This window comes from Caretta caretta, chromosome 7 (genome assembly GCF_965140235.1).
Source record: "Caretta caretta isolate rCarCar2 chromosome 7, rCarCar1.hap1, whole genome shotgun sequence".
In the NCBI taxonomy this organism is placed as follows: domain Eukaryota; kingdom Metazoa; phylum Chordata; order Testudines; family Cheloniidae; genus Caretta; species Caretta caretta.
The window spans coordinates 12,892,462-12,911,540 of record NC_134212.1 but is presented as its reverse complement, the minus strand read 5'-3'; the positions used below and the strand labels follow the sequence as shown (position 1 = coordinate 12,911,540).

Sequence of the window (19,079 nt, the reverse complement as noted above, 5' to 3'; positions counted from 1 at the left end):
GGCGAGCTCCCGGCCTGGGTGGCTAGCCCCCGTCCCATCCCCTGCTGTCCCTCCTCCCCCATGAGGGTAGCACGGCTTGCACCCAGCCCACCTCCCAGGCTTTCCAATAAGCCAGTCCTGCCGCTCTGAGCGGCATGGTAAGGGGACAGGGAGCAGAGGGAGGGAAGGGGTTTAGATAAGGGGCAGGAGGTTCCGGGGGGCAGTCAGGGGATGGGGAGCAGGGGGTAGTTGGATGGGTCGGGGGTTCTGGAGGGGGTGGTCAGGGGATGTGGAACGGGGGAAGTGTTGGATAGGGGGTGGGAGTCCCAGGGGGCATGTCAGGCAGCGGGGGTGTAGATAGATGTCGGGGCAGTCAGGAGGAAGGGGGGTCGGATAAGGAGTGGAGTCCTGGGGGGAGGTTAGGGGTGGGGAGGGTCCTGGAAGAGGGCGGTCAGGGGACAAGGAGCAGGGGGGTTGGATGGGTCTGGTATTCTGAGGGGGTCAGTTGGGGGGGAGGAAGTGAGAGGGGGCAGATAGGGCAGGAGCCAGGCTGTTTGGGGAGGCATAGCCTTCCCTACCCAGCCCTCCATACAGTTTCGCAACCCTGATGTGGCGGGCCAAAAAGTTTGCTCACACCTAATCTAGTCTGACTTTCCATAATTCAAGCAGTAGAACTTACCCAGATTAATTCATTTATATCTTTAGGAAAAACATCCAGTCTTGATTTAAAACTTTTCAGTGATGGAGAATCCAACCTGACCCTTGGAAAGTTGTTTTAATGGTTAACTGCTCTATTAAAAACATACACCTATACACCTTAGTCTGAATTTGTTTAACTTCAACTTCCAGCCATTGGATCATGTTATACCTTTTTCTGCTGCACTGAAGAACATGCCTTTAAATATTTGTTCTTCATGTAGGTACGTATGGACTATAATCAAGTCATCCCTTAACCTTCTCTTTGTTATGATAACTAGATTTAGCTCCTTAAGCCTATCACCATAAGGCATGCTTTCTAATCCTTTAATCATTCTCATAGCTCTTCTTTGAACTCTCTCCAATTTATGAACATCCTTTTTGAATTGTGGACACCAGAACAGGACACAGTATTCTAGCAATGGTTACACCAGTGCCAAATACATAAGCAAAGTAACCTCTCTACTCCTACTCAAGATTACCCTATTTATGCATACAAGGGTCTCACTAGCCGTTTTGGCCATTGCATCACACTGGGAGTTTATGTTCAGCTGACTAACCCCCCACAACCTCCAAATCTTTTTCAGAGTCACTGCTTCTTAAGACAGAGTACCCCATCTAAGTATGGCCAACTTTCTTGGTTCCTAGATTTATACATTTAGAGCTAGCCATAATAGAACATATTGTTTGCTTGCACCCAGCTTACCAAGCAAACCAGACTGCTCTGTGTCAGTGACCACTCCTCCTATTTTTGTGTTGTTTGCAGACTATCAGTGATGATTTTCCCCCCCCTCAGGTAATTTATACAAATGTTAAATTAGCATAGGGCCAAGAGCCAATCCCTGCAAAACCCCATTAGAAACACATCAGTTGCCGATGATTTCCTGTTTACAATTACATTTTGAAACCTATTGTTTAGCCATCTTTTAATCCATGTAATGTATGCCATGTTAATTTTATATCTTTCTGTTTCTTTAATCAAAATATTATGTGGCATTAAATCAAATATCTTACAGAAGTCTAGATATATTAAATCAACACTATTACCGTTATAAACCAAACTTCTAATATCATACAAAAAGTTATTTTCCATAAACCCATGTTGATTGGTATTAATTATATTACCCTACTTTAATTCTTTACTAATCAAGTCCCATATCACCTGTTCTAGTAATTTCTTGGGATTAATGTCAGACTGGCATGCCTGTAATTACCCAGGCCATCCCATTTACTATCTTTAAGTACTGGCAGATGAGCTTTTCTCCAGTCATCTGGCACTTCCCCAGTGTTCCAAGTCTTATTGGAAATGAAGATTAACAGTCTAGCAAACTCCTTATCCAGCTCTTTCATAACTTATGCATTTAAAGTACAATTGAGGAGCTAGACAAATACTGGGAAAGATATGCAAAAGATGGATAAATATAACTGAAGATGTGTATAGAGGAGCAGAACATTTGCTTTTATTTAAAGGAGGAGGTAATTTAATTTCCTTATGTAGGCCAAGGTTTTCAAAAATGACTAGTGATTCTCAGTGGCCAATTTGAGATGTCATAAAGGGGACTGGTTTTTACAGAGTCATTCAAAAATGACTAGTGATTCTCAGTGGCCAGTTTGAGATGTCATAAAGGGGACTGGTTTTTACAGAGTGGATGCTCAGAACTTAATGGAAAATTTAAGTTGTCTCTGATTCAGCATTAAAAAGTTGAGGCACCACTATTGTCTTTTGAAAATCTTGGCCTTAAATTGCCTTTCACCAGACCTGTATGACTTAAAACATTCACCCTCACCACAAATTCCCATTTGAGACAAATCCCGCAATCAGAGGCCTTTTCCCTGCCTCCACCTATGCCCCCTCAGACAGACAGGCTTTGCAACATACCCAGACAATCAATGACTTTGGGATCTTTCGGACCAAGGAGAGACAGCATTCCAAAAGGAAGGGACTCGCTTGCAGAGCATTATCTAAGAAACCTTCTCTCTTTTATGCCAGAGGCATCCCAGCCCAAGTCACCTTGTTGATCTTAGCTCAAGTAGAGTGCCATAGAGAGAGAGAGAGAAGGTCTCTGACGTATGAAGGTCCTAAGCTATTTGGGGCTTTATAAGTCAAAATTAACATTTTATCCTCTACCAGCAGCCAAAAGGCATAGCCCGTGCAGATCCCAGAACACCACTGCCACATGTTTACAACAAAAAACACTGCTTACAAAGATGTCTGCCACATTCCTCACAAGCTTCAGCTTCCAGATGGATGTAGGTGTAGCCCCAGCTAAGTATGATCCAAAGCTCTTTTAAGTCAATGAGAGAGTTTCCCATATAAGAGTGGCCAATCCCCAAAGAGCTTACAATGTACATAGACAAAGAGTGAGAGAAAGGAGGTATTACTATCTCCATTTGACATATGGCGAACAGAGGCACAGACAGATCAAGAGACATGTCCAGAATCACACAGGAAGTCTGCAGTAGAGCTGGGAACTGAACAAAGATCTCCTAAATCCCTATCGGGTATCTTCTCCCCAAAGCTATCCTACCTTTCAGTAAATTCTTGATGACTCATTGTGGCAAGTGTGACTTGTTAACTCCAACAGGATACTTGAGCTATACATAATGGCCTCTTAGCAGAGAGAGGGAGATCATGCAGGAAATCTTAGGAACAGTCAGGTTGGAGAAAAAGCTTAAGTTATTCTATTCAATTTTATTCCATCTAGGCTCTTGAACCATGCTTGTCACATAGTAGCCAAGAACTTTCCAATAGTATATTGAGGGGACTAATGTCTGTCATGAGTTGTTTGTTCTCCCATTCTCTCTCAAAGAAGTATGTTCACTGGAGTAGTTTGTTTTTTGTTTATTTTTAAAATAAATATATATAATGTTGCTATATGTTTGTGAAAAAAGGCAAACACAAAATGCGCCTTGCATTTGGAATGGAAGGTAGTGAGTTTTGAGATGGCTATTTATTAATTATTACATGGGTTACCAGTAAAGTCAAACCACATGTAAAGGGTAAAGTTTGACCTTGCACAGCACATGCAGACTTTAATTGTGCCATTTTACTATGGTCACTTTTCAAAGCAGAATTCAATGAGCCTGATTTTCAAACATTGCTTTTTTTTTTTTTTTTTTTTAACTCTTGCATTTTAGAGGCATGGTTTAAGCCATTTACATGTAAGTAATAGCTTTACATTGACTTCACTGGGGGCTACGAAGGCCCCAACACTTTTGAAACTCAGGCCATCTACTGAGGTGCTTAAATATGGACTTAGGAGCCTAGCATTAGCCACTAGGGTTGCCAGGCATCCGGTTTTCGACTGGAATACCCAGTTAAAAAGGGACCCTAGCAGCTCCGGTCGGCACCACTGACAGGGCCATTAAAAGTCCGGTCGATGGTGCAAAGGGGGCCTGGGGTTAAGGCAGGCTCCCTGCCTGCCCTAGCTCCGCGCAGCTCCTGGAAGTGGCCATCAGGTCCCTGCAGCCCCTAGGCACATAGGCAGCCAGGGAGGCTCCGCACACTGCCCCTGCCCCAAGGGCCAACTCCACAGCTTCCATTGGCTGGGAACCACAACCCATGGAAGCTGCAGGGGCAGCACCAGCAGGGGCAGCGCACAGAGCCTTCCTTGCCACCCATGCATCTAGGGGCTACAGGGACCTGGCGGCCACTTCCCAGGAGCCAAGATAAGCGACACCGGGACCCCATACCCCAAACCCTCTCCCACTCCCCAACCCCCTGGCCCAGCCTGAGTCCCCTCCTGCACCCAAACTCCCTCCCAGAGCCCGCTACCCCCCAACATCCAAATCCACTTCCCCAGCCCCCTCCTGCACCCCAAGATCCTCATCCCTGGCCCCACCCCAGAGCCTGCACCCCCAGCTGGAGTCCTCACCCCCCTCTCCTGCACCTCAACCCCGTGCCCCAGCCCGGTGAAAGTGAGTGAGGGTGGGGGAAAGCAAGCGACAGAGGAAGGGGGGATGGAGCAAGTAGGGGTGGGATCTCGGAGAAGGGGCGGGGCATGGGTGTTTGACTTTGTGCTATTAGAAAGTTGGCAACCCTATTAACCACCCATTTTTGCACATCTTGGCCTTAGATATCTGGGCCAATCAACTTTGCGCTAATCAAACCACAAGCACAAAAACAGAGGCCGGGTTAGACTGGGTTGAAAATTTGGGCCTATGTCCATAAATACATTTTACCATGGCAAATTCAATGCCTTTTAGTGTGTTCATTAGTTACTTCAGATAATGTCATATAGCACTCCTGAAGTTTTTTCCCTTTGAGACTGCCTACTCATCTCAAGTCTCTAGGAAAAAAATTATAAATATCTTGTTGATAGTCATCGACTATGTAATGGAGATGTTTGGCATGGAGTAGTTTGGCGCTCCATGCCAAATATGGTTGTGACTTGTTGCTGTGCATTTTAATCTCTTCATTGCACATAATCCTAAAATGAAGTCTTATTAAAGGCTCACACTCTATTGTAACCTATGGTTCCAATCTGCTAAAAAGCGGTCTACAGTAGTTGATATTTTCCTGTGGTCACTGTTCTGCGCTTATGATTGGCTCTGACAGCCTCTGTGATTAAATTTGTTTGGGACATCTATGAGCTGAATCACTGCACTGCTAAATTACAACCTACAAGGGTCCTATTTTTTAGGGCCTTTCATACCTTTTACTCATCCGTAGTGATTGAAAACTAAAGAAATGACTTAGAAACCATGAATTCTAATGGTCACTAATGGACTGGTTTTTCATATTTACAATAAATTGACAATCCATAGTCTCCTCATTAGCAACTAGGAGTGCATGTGCCAAAAGAGCACGCAACCTTTGGTTTTGCCAAAATAACGGTTTTCTCTTTACAGGCCTGATCCAAATCCCACTGCAGTTCTTTATATCGACTTCAATTGGGTTCGGACCAGGTCTTAAAATGACAAAGGCTTGGAATATTTTCCCAGTAACTTAAGTTACCCCTTCAGTGGGAAATCATCCCCTCATTTTCAGCTTGCTCAGTTTCAGTGACGACATGCTCGGTCCTCTTAAGTCAGTGGGGTTTTGTGTCCCTAAGAACTGCAGCAGTAGGCAACATTCCTGGCAACAGTTCACACATGATCACTGCTGAGATGATAATTTTATAAAGAAAACCAGTCAGTATTGATTTGGGCCTCTCAGTCTTCTTGACCAAACAATGCTATGTGTATTATGATTGTATCTGGGTCAATACCGCTAAGAATAATTAATAAATAGTCATTCAATTTGATTTTAAATAAATTCCCCCACTTCTATGTTTACTTCCCATGAATATTCTTGTCAGCAAGGTTGGGCACCAGAATGTTTGACAAAGCAGTACATTTTAACCATGTATTACACACTCACCGAAAGCAAATGTCAAATTTTCAATCATGGACATTCACACTGGAAACCTAATTCTAAGAGTAACACTCGCGCTATCATGGATCAGAAGAACAACATTTGACTTACTGTGTCCAGTCACAACAGCTTGAATATGAAGCATCACCTAGTAAAAGCTATACACAAGGTAAACAATGCACATCCAATCCATTCACTTAAACGTGTCAACATAGAACATTCCCTGAATAATTTCAAACAATGAGCAAACACATGGAAACCAGGATCTGTATTAGGACTATTCACAGAACGGAAAAATGGTAAAAATTGAGAAATACATTGTTCATTGTGAATATTTCATGTAACACTAGTTATGATACAGTAGGCCAGGTGGTAAATGGCATAAATAAGAGTACATCCACTGAGGTAGATATCCAAGTTATTAAGATTATACTGAAACACAGTAATACTTTGCAGCCAAATTCTCCCTGTTGCTGCTATTAGAAACACTTATTCAGAAAGGTACTTAAGCATGGACATAAACTTAAGTGACTAAGCAGTTCCATTTAAATCAGTTGAACAACTGAGTAAATGGGACCCATGCATCTGTTTCAGCTTCTGATAGATATGTTTGTAGCTGATTTGTATTCAGCTGATTAACACTTGTGTTAGGATACCTGAAGCCAGTTCAAATAAAGACACAGTATACAGTAACTGGGAGATATTTTAAATTATAGTATGGAAGCACAATATGCATTTTTACCTGTACTTACACAACTTATTATAAAAAACTACTCCATGCCAAATATATACGATTACAAATATAATTCTCATCTGTAAATTAATTATACTATACACAGCATATCTGTTGTATCACATTGTTTTAAACATATTGTGATAAGTTCATTTTTGGTGTAACTCTGTCAAAAGCAGTGAAACTCACTGGAGAAGAATATGGCCCATTAGATTTAAATGTACAAGCATGGAGTTTTTAATTCTGTTTGAAAAATAGAGCAGGTGATTGGAGAATATTTTTAAAAAAGGAATATTATCAACCTGGTGTGACATTCTATACCTTAGAGGAGCACCCTGTAACCCCCATATTCCTCATTTACATATAATTGTGACATTGAATATAAAACATGACAAGTAAAGTATCATGGGAAAGGTTATGATCTTCTGAAACCCACTGTTCCATCTAAATATGTACATCATCAATGAATATGAAGTTATGAGAATGTGTTTTATGGTTGTCACTAAAATATGCTGTGGGTTTCGGAAGTGCCAAGACTCTAACTCTCCAGAGACAATACCAAGGAAAGTAACTAACGCCTGGGCGCGTATCAAACAACCATCAACAGACATTGTCCAGCAAGGGAGATACAATTCAATGACTCACCTGCACAAGGCCACATCAGAGGAATTGCTCAACCTTGCCTGGGGACTCAGCAATACCCACCAGACATGTCTGGACTTGTGATCTCCAAGCACATGTACTAAGCGTATAAAACAGAACACAGCAGCCACATGCTTAGCCTTTCTCCTGTCCCCACCTATGCTGCAAAGAACAAGGACGCTCTGAAGACTCCAACAGAAGGGACTAGCCCAGGTTTCAAGAGTGAAACCTGTGTACTATGAACTGCAGTATCGAGTGGGGTGAGAAAAACTGCTTAATCTAGATGTGGTCCAGCCTAATAAGGTTGAGAGTTTAGACTGCGTGCTTATATTTTATTTTATTTTGGTAACCACTCGGAGTTTTTGCCTATCACTTATAATCACTTAAAATCTATCTTTTGTAGTCAATAAACTTATTTTACTGTTTATCTTTACCCGTGAGTTTACCTGAAGAGTTTGGTAAAACTGCTCAGGTTTGCAAAGGCTAGTATACATCCACTTTCCATTCATGCAGTGGTGAACCAATGAATAAATTTGCACTGCTCATCCTGAGCAGTTCAAGATGGTATATTCCTGAGGTACAAGGCTGGAAACTGGGGGGATTTAGCTAGTGCCTTTCTCTGTGTGATTCATGCGTGGCTCGGGGAGCATTCATGCAATCCAGCCGGGTGTGGGGCTCCACATGCTGTTGTGCTCAGTGATAACAGCACCTGGAGGGGTTTGCTGCTTGTCACTAGCAAAGCACTGTTAGAGACAGCCCAGGCTGGAGAGTTAAGGGGGCACAGCGGTCCCACAGTCGCAGGCTGCACCCCGGAGATCCTGTTAGGAACCTCGTCATAACTGGCTTTTTCACAAGCCTACAAATAATGGATGGTCAGATTGTGCCTGCAATGATACCACCTCAGCCTTAATTGTACCTTTGTGTGTACAACTGAGAGCACATTACACCTTTAAAAATATACATGTGTTCTATTACTCCCTTGCTATTACTTTTTGACTTATATAATATCGAGGAAGTGAGCTGACAACATTTCTGGCTGAAACTAGTTTTATGTTAATTGAAATTTTCAACAGCTATTAGCAGTTTATCTCATAGGTCAACCGTGAAGTATAATACAAAGCAAAGTATCAACAGGGCATGATGACTAGAAATGATGGAATGTCAACAGCACACAGACAATAAAAGCAGTTTGCAGTTTGTTTGTTTTCCAACGGACATGGTTAACAACAGATTTTCCCAAATGAAATTGATGCAAATCATCATGATTGGAAAATAAATTTATGTCAAGGGTGTTGGGATATAGATATTCAGGCCTGTCTGTAAAGACCTATACTTTAAGAATTTAGGTCTTTGTTTATCATTTAGCTAATTATAGAAGGATAAAGGAAAGAATCTGTGTAAGGACCTTCTCTCACTGTGACAGTCGGAGGCCCTGTTCTTAGGCTGATGCCTTTGGCCAAGCAGCAGAGGCAGCCATAAGCTGGGAAGCAAACAGTCACATCCTCACATTCCAAAACAGTCATATTGAAATAAGGCAATCTGGGGCTTAGAAAGGTGATCCGATCTATCACCTCCAGAGAAAGGGAAGAGCCTAGAAGATGTAAAACGAAATTTAGTTTGATAGTTTTCTGTTTGCTAAGAACTCACTTATCAATAGACACAGCTGGGAAACCCCTTATGTCTTTATATCTGTAGTTGTGAAATCCTCACTTCTGTATTGTTTTATCATTATAGTTCCCTCTTTACTATTGTTTATTTGCATGGTCTCTGTCTGGTTCTGTGATAGTTTACACCCAGCAAAATTAATTATACAGCAGACAGAAACAAACTAAGATGGTGGGATATAATTGGTTAGCTAATCATGTTACAATATGTTAGGATTGGTTAGGTAAATTTCAGTAGAATGACTGGTTAAGGTATAGACTATATAAATTAGGGGCAAACAGGAAGGAAATTGGGATTCGAAAATAAGGAAAAAGGAACTTGGATTTAAGCTTGCTGGAAGTTCATCCTAATAAACATCAAATTGTCTGCACCTTCGGACTTCGGGTATTGTTGTTCTCTGTTCATGCGAGAAGGACCAGGGAAGTGGGAAAGTGAAGGAATAAGCTCTCTAACAAAGGGCATTTTCTCTTATTGTCCCTTCCTACTCCTCAGTCTCTCTGCTTTTTAAAACACAGTACATTTAATTGCACTGAATTATGACAATGCAACCTTTCTATGGTTAAAAATAAATATATTACATTGAAGTAACATGCTGCTTTACTTGGAGTTGTGCATGAGTCAGAGGAGCAGGGTTTAAGCTACCACAGTTTGTTTTAGCCATTAAGACCCATACCCCACAAGATGTTCACTAGGCAGACAAACAGACAGACATGAAGTGCTCCAGTGTCTTCACAATGTAGCAAAAAGCATAAGTGCTGACTCTGTGGGCGCTCCGGGGCTGGAGCACCCACAGGAAAAAATGGTGAGTGCTCAGCACTCACTGGCTGACCCCTGATCAGCCTGCCAGCGGGCCCCACCAATCAACACCTCCCCCTTCTTCTCAGCACCTCCTGCCTGCTGCAGATCAGCTGTTTAGCGGAATGCAGGAGGCACTGGGGGGGGGGGAGTGGGTGGGAGAGGAACAAGGGCAGGGTGCACTCAGGGGAGGGGGAAGAACAGGGCAGGAAGAGGCAGGGCAGGGGCAGGAAGAGGACGAGGAGTGAAAAGGGGAGGGGGCGGGGTTGGGGTGAGGCCTGGGGCAGAGCAGGAATCAAGCACCCCCCAGAAAAGGACCAAATTGGTGCCCGTGGTGAAAAGGGTCTACCTGTGCATAACTCCTTGCAGGCTTGGAGTCAGATTTAATTGTTCATTCAGTGTAAAGTTTGGTTTAAAATAGCATACTTTCTCCTCTCATATGCATATATGTTATCCATTGTAAGTTCATCACAAGACAAACATTGTACTTTATCGGGTAGTAAATGAGAACAATAAAATAGCAAAGCGCAATACATATGCTCTCCATTTAAAATACATAGCAGCTCACAGTATGGAAACAATTCCGATGCCATGAAAATCATTTGACTTCAGTGGTGGTAACCGCTGTACAGCAATGAGGTTTCCATTCTGTGCAGTGATTTTCACAGCATGGGGCTTGTGTTCACGCCAGAGTTCCCTGCACTTGCAACTAGATGACATTGACTATAGGAGAAAAAGGTATTTAATTACAAATGAATTACCTCTATAAACCATAGAAAATAGCTATTATTCCCATGTGATCCATTAGATATTAGTTGTTTCTGATGTAACTCAGGAAGGCAGACTCATCCGCAAGGTGCATTGCTCTGGTGGCGGCAGGTTTTGTTTGTTGCCTTTTATATCAGAGTCTTGAGTCTGAATTTAGTGTCTTGGAATATGAAAGTAGCTTTCACAACATTTCTCTCCCCCTCCCACTAACGAAATATATTTATAAGCAAGCTCAGCACATTCCCCGAGGATTTTGAGAGGAAAATGCTGGCTGTTTCTAGTTCTGAAATCTTAAAACAAAGCAGACCTTAACATCAGAAGTCGGCACAAATATCTGCTTATACGGATACCACTCTTATATCCAAAGATAGTGCTGTTACTGGAAAGTGAAATCCACCAAGACACCATGTGGATCTAATTGAAACTGCATTCACTCACTCATAACAATGGAAGGTTTCATGACAACAGACTCTTATGTCTTTACTTCTTTCCTCTGATTTTTCCCCTTCCCTATGTAATGAAAGATTAAAAACCTTTATGAAGCTGGAAAAGCTAAAGTGCTTGCATTTCCTGATCAGTCAAACCCATCAAGCTTTCATCATTTCTTACACTACAAGAGATATGAGGGAGTAACTCAACAAAATAAGGTGGAAATTAAATATTTAACCATATAAATCATATGAAAAATATTTTGAGGGTGTAGGTTAAATTTCAGATTCATCACATTAAGCCAAATACTGTAGTCCTTATTCATTCCTTATTTAGGCTAATCCCAGTGAATTTTGTCTGAATGAGGAGCAACGCCAAGCCAGCATCCCGTTCCCCATCAACACTTCCGCCAGCCTCAAATAGTATGTCAGAGCCCAACTAAGAGATTCTTGTTCTCTTTTATGAGTGGATCTCCCATTTGTCTCAATGGTGCTGCAATATACAGAAATATAAGGAATTTTATCTTGGGTAAAAAATGCAGAATTTGGGCAAGTTTGCCCAGGTGGTTTCAACTTCTTAGGTAAGAAATCTTTAATACCTACATGTAATATTGTACTGAATGAAGGATGGATTCTCAGCTTTAGCATTTCCTTGCTTGTGGTTGTCAGTTAGATGCTTAAGTTATTTTTCTAAACCATGGAGCAGCTTTAAAACTTAAAAATAAAGGATGAGGAAGAAAAATAACCAGACATAATGGGAGTGCATGACACTATTATATCACATTTATCTTCTTTTAGAGCCATTATGATGTCAGAGGAGGTATATGAGCAAGCGTTATGGTACAACAGACATCTCAGCAGAGCACAGTGTATACAATCTTAATGGAAGAGTCTGAGATATTAGATTAAGTAGCATAATATTACAATTTATCAGGTCATCATCTTGTTTCAATAGCTGGTGTTAATGGAAATCTTTTGTTTCGAGGCTTTCAGGGGAATTGAATAGTTGATAAGATGAAAATTAATTCTGAACATCGGCAGTAGTAACTATTTGTTTAGGCTTATTTTATTTTATTTGTTTAACACTTTAATGATGAAAGTGTCTTCCAAAACTTACTCTGATTTACCCACTACCACCAACATTGCTCTGCATTAATGCCTTTGCCCTCAGAGTACTGTATCAGATATCAACCAGTTAAGCTGAAGAAATCTGGTGGACTTCCATGAAATATGAACAGAGTATCTTTAAGAGAAAGGAAAAGGACTTGCTCATAGTTCTGCTTCTCTAAATAAATAATTTGACTGGATCACTATTCATTCGCCCCCTTCCACTAAGAGTTGGAAGTGAAATGTTTTCAGTGACTGATTTGTTTTCAGGTGCTGTTATCCTGTATACGTGTGTGTATGTATGAATATTCACATACAAGGTATTTTATGCTATTCATTAAATTTACTAGTAGATTCTGACTCAGACTACTTGCCCTCGCAAAGGATTAAGAGAAAGTCAAATGCACTATACAGACTACCCAGTTATTGAGTCCAGAAACTTTCTGAAACACATAGGGCGCCACACATGCTTACCCGCTGCATGGTTCAGATGGGTAGGGAAGGGAAGACAATGGGAGGAGACTTGACTGAGCCTTAACTCTACTCCCCTGCTGGTTGGCATGGGGGATTGGTGCGGCTAGGGGCCAGAAGTAAATCCTTGGCTCCCAGGAGAAAGCAGGAATGGAATTCAAAGTCAGACTACTCCTAAAACTTAAGTTGACCTAGCTATGTCACTCAGGGGTGTGAAAAGGTAAGCTATCCTAAGCCCCGGCAGAGACACCGCTAGGTCAATGGAAAACTTCTTCCATCAAACTAGCTATTGCCTCTAAAGGGGATGCATTTATTACAGCAACTGGAAAACGCCCTCCTTCACTGTTGTAGTACGTGTCTACACTACTGCACTACAGTGATGAAGTGCAGAACTGCAGCTATGCCACTATACCGCTTGTAGTGTAGACATACCCTAGGAAGGGACTCAGGGACTACTCCACAGTTGGTGTAGCTTTCACATCCCCATCCTCAGGACTTTTCCAAAAGTCTGACTCTAGTCCTTAGATTGTATCCTATTCTAATGTTACATGGATGTTACCAGGAGCTTATATTTGCATGATGGTGTTCTTAATATGCAGCGTGCACTGAAATGGAAGGTGGAAAAACTCTGGAGTATTGTCAGTGTCAGGACAGCTGGCCTGCATTAGGCAGCCTGATTGGTGGGAAGAGTCAGCAGACCAGCAAACCAGATCAGCATTTGCCCCTCGATGCAATAGCTCTTGTGCCTGCTTATTTCTAGCCCTGCTCCTGCCTTGATTCACTCCCAGGAATCCAGCTCCTAACCGTAATGCCGTCAGACCCCCAGTCATCGGTGGGTGGGATCAAACCTGGGACCTCTGAAGCTAAATGCATGAGCCTCTACTGCATGAGCTAAAAGCCATGTGGCTCTTAGCCAAGGCTGTAAAGCAGACTCATTAATCTCTCTCAAAGTGGAGTCAGTGCCACTAGATGAGACAGAACACTACACCCAGGAGGTGTGTGGGTTACATAACCTTGGCTCCAATTCCTGACATCCGACTCTTTTAAATATGGCCTCCGACTCTGGTTTGGAACTTTGGCTCAGATTCCTCACCTCTGACTCCAGCTCTGATCCTAGACACCGATTCCTGTCTATCTGACTCCACTTGTAACCCCAGGCATCATGAACGCCAACTTTTTTCTGCACCCATGGGTGCTCGCACCTCCCCCTGCCCCGCCCCAAAGTTCCCGCCCTAACTCCGCCCCTCCCTGCTCCTATTTGACCCCTCCCCAAATCCCTGCCCTGGCCCCGCCTCCTCCCCCAAGCATGCTGCGTTCCTCCTCCTCCCCCCTCCCTCCCAGGCTTGCCACGCGAAACAGCTGTTTCACGGCGCAAGCACTGGCAGGGAAGGGGGAGAAGCGGGAAGCGCGGCACGCTCAGGGGAGGAGGCAGAGCAGAGGCGGAGGTGAGCTGGGGCAGAAGGGTGGGGCGGGGAGCTGCCGGTGGGTGCAGAGCACCCACCAATTTTTCCCCATGAGTGCTGCAGCCCCAGAGCACCCACGGAGTCGGCGCCTATGGTAGGCATGACTTGTGTGCCATGACTGCCCAAGTCTGAATGTCTGATTGTCAGACATTCAGAGAACCTCCCTAAAAAAACATGAGAAAAAAAAAAACATGAGACAAATAGACCTTTAATTTATCTCTGATCTTGAGAGATGTTGAATGCCAACAACTTCATTGTCTTCAAAGGTGCTGTCTGGGCTCAGTTCCTCAAAGTATCAGGCTGCAAGGTTGCACATTTACATCCTAACACATACCCTACAAGGTGATTAGCACCTTCTGTAAGATACCAACCACACTCTCTTCTATTTGGATTCAAAGGAAGTTAATGGGAAGGGATACGCTTCCAGGAGGTGTTGAACAGTTTGGAGGGGCTGGTCCAGAAACACTCTGAGCATCCGGTAAAGTGAGCAGTGTTGCCAACCCCAAATGTTCAAAAATCATGAGTCAGGCTCACAAAAAATCATGACATTGGCTTTAAAACAATGAGATTATATACAAAAAAATAATAGATTTGGTGTTCTTTTTATTTGCTTTCTGCTTTTTGAGCTGTTAAAGCAGATAGGGGTCACGTTCTGAAGCTATCTCCACAGCCACAAGAGCTAAAAACTTACTTTTTCTTTAAGAAGGAAGGCTGAAATCATCACATAATCCACGTGACTCCAGGAGTTGGGGCTTCAAGGAAAGCAATAACGATCATGTATCAGGGGGTAGCCGTGGTAGTCTGTATCCACAAAAGCAACAAGGAGTCTGGTGGCACCTTAAAGGCTCACAGATTTATTTGGGCACCAGCTTTCGTGGGCTAGAACCCACTTCATTGGATGCATAATGATCAGGAGACTCATGGCAACACTGGTGAGTTATAAGTAGCCATGGAAGTATGTTGTCCACAGGCGCTTGTACTTAACAAATGGATTCTTTTTATGTAAAGATTACACAATGGAGACCACCGCCTGCCGTGCACCGCAGCAGGCAGCTCACTCTCTCCCCGCAGCCCAGGGCCCCACCTTCCAATACAGAATGAAAGCAGTTGGGGAAAAAAGGAGCCATTGACTGCTAGAGCTATTGCCACATGGGCATGAAGGCCAGGCTCCTCCATTACAGCACACATCCTTTGAGCTTTTCTATCTATACTCCTCTTTTTTCCTTCGTTTATTTAACTGAAGTTATTTAAAGGACAAATCTCTGTTTAAGCAGCTGCTGCCATGACTCGTCAGCCTAGGCAGCAATTTTAATTAAATATTTGCTGCTGAGCGAGGTGCTCTCCCTCTCTCTCATCCGAGCCTCTCCCCCCACATCCCTCTCTTCCTTGCAAACAACACTTGTTCTTGTGAAGATAACAGGTCTGTCAAGTAGCCTCTAGCTTTGCCTTAAAGGCCTCTCTCTTACGATATGCAGTACGTCAACTGCTACCAGAGAAATCTATAAACACGAAGGACAAGAAACAAAACTCGTCTGAATTTAATAATGATAAATGCCTCTTACATAATTAAACTTTGCTAATTATTATTACAAATCATTTCTACAGTGCTGTACCTTTTCACAACCCTTCGCAGAGTAAAATGTGTTCCTTCTCCCCCAGTAACTTACCATATAAACTAGACTAGACAAACAATTCAAGAAAATACATGGAGACACGACAGTTTAGGGAGCAGGATGGTGTGGAGAGAAGCATAGAGATGTGACAGGAACAAGAGAGGAAGCATTTCTGTGAGAAGTGGATTTCAAACATGGTTCTACTCCTGAAAAGTGGCTAAGCAAAAATAGCTCACTCTTACTCAGCAGATTGGTGCCCCTGTGTGTATTTAAAATCACATCTGTTTAAATTACAGACAAACAGGTTTGCACTTTCTTGGCTCCTGTTAGGCCTGCAGAGATAACCCAGCTACAAATGACTGAACTGACTACCACATACATCAGCAGAATTCGTTACTATGTTCCAGTCAGCATTACCTCTGAAGGCAACTGAATTGACTAGGTATTGTTCGGGTCCTAATTTGGCCTGCAGAGTCTTCATTGCTGCTGATGGCATGGGAGAAAGAAGGAAGGACCCTGTCTTGTCTCTTAGAGAGACTGTCTGCAAGATGGACAGTTTGGATGTTTTCTTGTGTTTTGTTTTTTTGTCTTTTTACTGGTAAAATGACTGGTTATGGACCCTGAGAGACAACTAACAACCCATGATGTCATTTATCAGAGGAATCAGAAAGTAGGAAAGAGGATGTGTGGCACACTGAAGTATGGAAGGTATTCCCAAGCTGTCATAAATATAAAGGGAAGGGTAAACACCTTTAAATCCCTCCTGGCCAGAGGAAAAACCCTTTCACCATGTCAAGGTTCCTTCCCCACTCTGAACTCTAGGGTACAGATGTGGGGACCTGCATGAAAACCCCCTCAGCTTATTTTTAATAAAGCAATATTAATGAGCGTATGATTCAGAATGGGAAAAGGAGGTGAAGGTAAAGAAGAAGCCAGATGGCACATAGGAGGAAATGAGAGCAGAGACCACAGAGGTGGCTTCTACTCTTTAGGGCTTTGAAGCAGCCTTAATTAGATGTTGAAAGACAGGGAACTGGTGAGCAGGTCCCAGAAGCTGGCTGAAGTGGTCAAAATGGCAGGAGAGGCAGATTCATTTAGAAGCATGGGGCTGTACAGACTGAGTGGGGGAAGAGGAAAAGCAGTAAGGTCAGAACAGCAGGTAAGTCACTTGGAGGGAAAGGGGCAATGAGAGTCATCTGGAGTTGAACTAAAAGGAAATTAAGAAGCAGAGAGAAGTGAGGGCTCAAAGTAACAATGTCCCCAACACAGCTGCAGAAGTCTTCCAGGAGCCAAAGAGAAGGAGCGTTCATTGAAGCAGAGCACAGCAGCAGATTGCTTAATACAGCTGAGCATTCTGCACAGGGTTAAAGCTCTCCAAATTGACAGATATATAATCATTTTTGCAAGAAAGGCTGAGTTGTAGCAAGCTGGATGCATGTGTATATATAAGCAGGCTACGTGAAAAATACAAATGTATACAAAATCCACACACAGACAGAACAGATTCTGCTCTCGACTACTCTAAGTTTATATCAGCCTGTCTCCTTTGATTTCAGAGTAGATACTCCTGATTGACACCATTGTGAGAAGAGAGTCTGATCTAGTGCTTCCATGGGATACCTATATTATTGTACCAAACAGCTACCATCTCCACCCAGTAAGTGTCATCATGTGTCAAACTATGTTTCGGAATGACAACAGCATAAGCAAGTAATGAAAATATATTGTTCCATTTATTTAAATTGTTTCACACTGAAACTAGGCTTTATGCATTTAACACTAATTTAGACAAATATTTACACTTTTTAGACTTACTGGACTTGCCATAGAAATAACAATAAAATTGTAGATCGCTTTTCATTGTAAAGGAGGTTAGCGCATGTTAAAAACTTGCATTTAAACTATGCACAGGGAATTGCATCATCAAGGAATAAAATATGAACATGACAACTGGTTAGCAGCACACAGAAATGCTTCACAAAATAGGAGAAAGAGAGAAGAACAATGTAGCCAACCGATACTGACCTGTGCTGGAATTTGGCCAGAACTCTCACTAACCACCACACTTATAAAGAATGTCATGTGTTCCTTAATTACAACTAGTCAGGACCTTGATTTTAAGTTTCCTCAGAAAGATAGTCTTGTCTTTGCCCCCAAACGTCTCACTGGAGCACTGGTTCAGAACTGACTCACAGGGAAGAATGCCACCTAGTGAATCACAAAACCACTTTGTGAAACCCCTAGGTTTGGCCTTCTAGATCTGCCATCCAGGTATCAAGCCCAAGGTCACTTAGCTCTTAAAGCTGAGACGATCACAGCATGAAGTGGTATGGCTGCAAGCCTGCATACTATTCATTTGAACAGATTTTCCAGTTAATGTTTTACTAATCCTAAGGCACAAAAAAGGCTTAAAATATGTGTCAATCATGCCATCCTCCTCCCAGCATACTCAACCGTGTCGGGAGAATTGCTATTCAAACTGCTGACGCACTGACTGTAACACTGTCAGTGTTTGGAGAAAGGGAATTAAATTGCATGTGTGAAACAACTACTACAAAACAAAGAATCAGCAGGAGACAGAATAAATGCTTATAAACAAAACATAAGAACATGTCAGGAAAAACCCCATTAGCATAGCTTTCCATTTGTTATGGATTAAAAATGCTTATTTTTGCAGGGAGAACATTAATGTTTTGATGCTTTGCAGGTTTCAGAGGAACAGCCGTGTTAGTCTGTATTTGCAAAAAGAAAAGGAGTACTTGTGGCACCTTAGAGACTAACCAATTTATTTGAGCATGAAGTGAGCTGTAGCTCACGAAAGCTCATGCTCAAATAAATTGGTTAGTCTCCGATGCTTTGCAGTTTTCTTCTGTAACCACTGCACCATTACCTTATTTTAGCAGGCTCAACTATCTATGCAATATCATACTAGATGGGGGGCACTAATACTATGTGGTAAAGTCAAGTAAAAGTTTGTAGTAGTTACATGCCCAGGAGATTTCATAATATTCTAGAATTATCAAGTAGCTCACAAAATTATATATCACTTAATCTGCAATTACTACATCTCAGGAAAACAATCCATTTTAATTTACAACAGTGACCACATAGCGCATTACTGTATATTGCAAACTTGTAGACTAATTGTTCTGCCTTGAAATTAGTTACCGTGTAATCTACTAATTGTTCTTTGTGAAAGATGCAAGGAGCAGGAAAGCATTTTCATGAGTTTTTATTTTAAAGGTGCAGTTTTCAAAATTCTGACTTCAGTATCTGCTAATGTAAGGTAATTCGTTAATGAATGCAAGAAAAGACAGTTCAAATTAGTAAAAAAGAGGCAGTTTACTCTCGTCAAGCAATTTG

The 19,079-nt window shown here is 42.3% G+C and overlaps 1 protein-coding gene across 13 annotated transcripts in view; it reads right to left on the bottom strand.

Moving 5' to 3' along the window:
- CHL1 (cell adhesion molecule L1 like) overlaps nt 1-19,079 on the bottom strand; it is a 195,929-nt gene that overhangs the window by 91,714 nt on the left and 85,136 nt on the right. The window contains exon 1 of one of the 13 annotated variants that reach the window (XM_048857097.2): nt 17,742-17,761. The exons of the other annotated variants lie outside the window; for them this stretch is intronic. The gene's annotated coding sequence lies outside the window, so the exon portion shown is untranslated. Of the gene's footprint in view, nt 1-17,741; nt 17,762-19,079 lie in introns of those variants that run through there. 13 annotated transcript variants of the gene reach the window in all.